Consider the following 1,261-nt stretch of genomic DNA (forward strand, 5'->3'; position numbering starts at 1 on the left):
CAAGACTTATTGATGCTTGTCTTGAAGTACTATTCATGAAAAGTCTTTGCTTTATGATTCGAGCTTGTTTACTCATGTCATTACCATTGTCTTGGATTGCTGCATTCATTACATATGCTTACAATAGTATGATCAAGTTTATGATGGCATGTCACTCCGGAAATTATCTTTGTTATCGTTTTACCTGCCGGGACGAAGCGTAACTAAGCTTGGGGATGCTGATACGTCTCCAACGTATCGATAATTTCTTATGTTCCATGCCACATTATTGATGATATCTACATGTTTTGTTCACACTTTATGTCATTATTATGCGTTTTCCGGAACTAACCTATTGACGAGATGCCGAAAGGCCAGTTGCTGTTTTCTGCTCGTTTTTGGTTCCGGAAAGGCTCGTTTCGGGCAATATTCTCGGAATTGGACGAAATCAACGCCAAACCTCCTATTTTCCCCGGAAGGCTCCGAACACCGAAGAAGAGTCGGAGAGGAGCCGGGGGGCCCCACACCATAGGGCCGCGCGGGCCGTGGTCCGGCCGCGCCGGCCTAGGGTGAGGCCGCCTGTCGGCCCTCCTGCGCCGCCTCTTCGCCTATATAACCCCTTTCGACCTAAAAACGCGAGTACCAATTGACGAAACTCCGGAAAAGTTACCGTGGCGCCGCCGCCATCGCGAAACTCCAATTCGGGGGACGGAACTGCGTTCCGGCACCTGCCGGAGCGGGGAAGTGCCCCGGAAGGCTTCTCCATCGACACCGCTGCCATCTCCATCAACACCGCTGCCATCTCCACCGCCATCTTCATCACCGCTCGCTGCTCCCATGAGGAGGGAGTAGTTCTCCATCGAGGCTCGGGGCTGTACCGGTAGCTATGTGGTTCATCTCTCTTCCATGTACTTCAATACAATGATCTCATTGAGATTCATATGAGTTTGTATCACAATTTATCTATGTGCTACTCTAGTGATGTGTTATTAAAGTAGTTTATTCCTCCTGCATGTGTGCAAAGGTGACAGTGCGTGCACCGTGTTAGTACTTGGTTTATGCTATGATCATGATCTCTTGTAGATTATGGAGTTAACTATTGCTATGATAATATTGATGTGATCTATTCCTCCTACATATGCATGAAGGTGACAGGTGTGCATGCTATGCTAGTACTTGGTTTAGTAGCGTTGATCTATCTTACACTAAAGGTTACTTAAACATGAGCATTATTGTGGAGCTTGTTAACTCCGGCATTGAGGGTTCGTGTAATCCTACGCAA

The sequence above is a fragment of the Lolium rigidum genome, chromosome 3, assembly GCF_022539505.1.
Source record: "Lolium rigidum isolate FL_2022 chromosome 3, APGP_CSIRO_Lrig_0.1, whole genome shotgun sequence".
NCBI classification, from domain to species: domain Eukaryota; kingdom Viridiplantae; phylum Streptophyta; class Magnoliopsida; order Poales; family Poaceae; genus Lolium; species Lolium rigidum.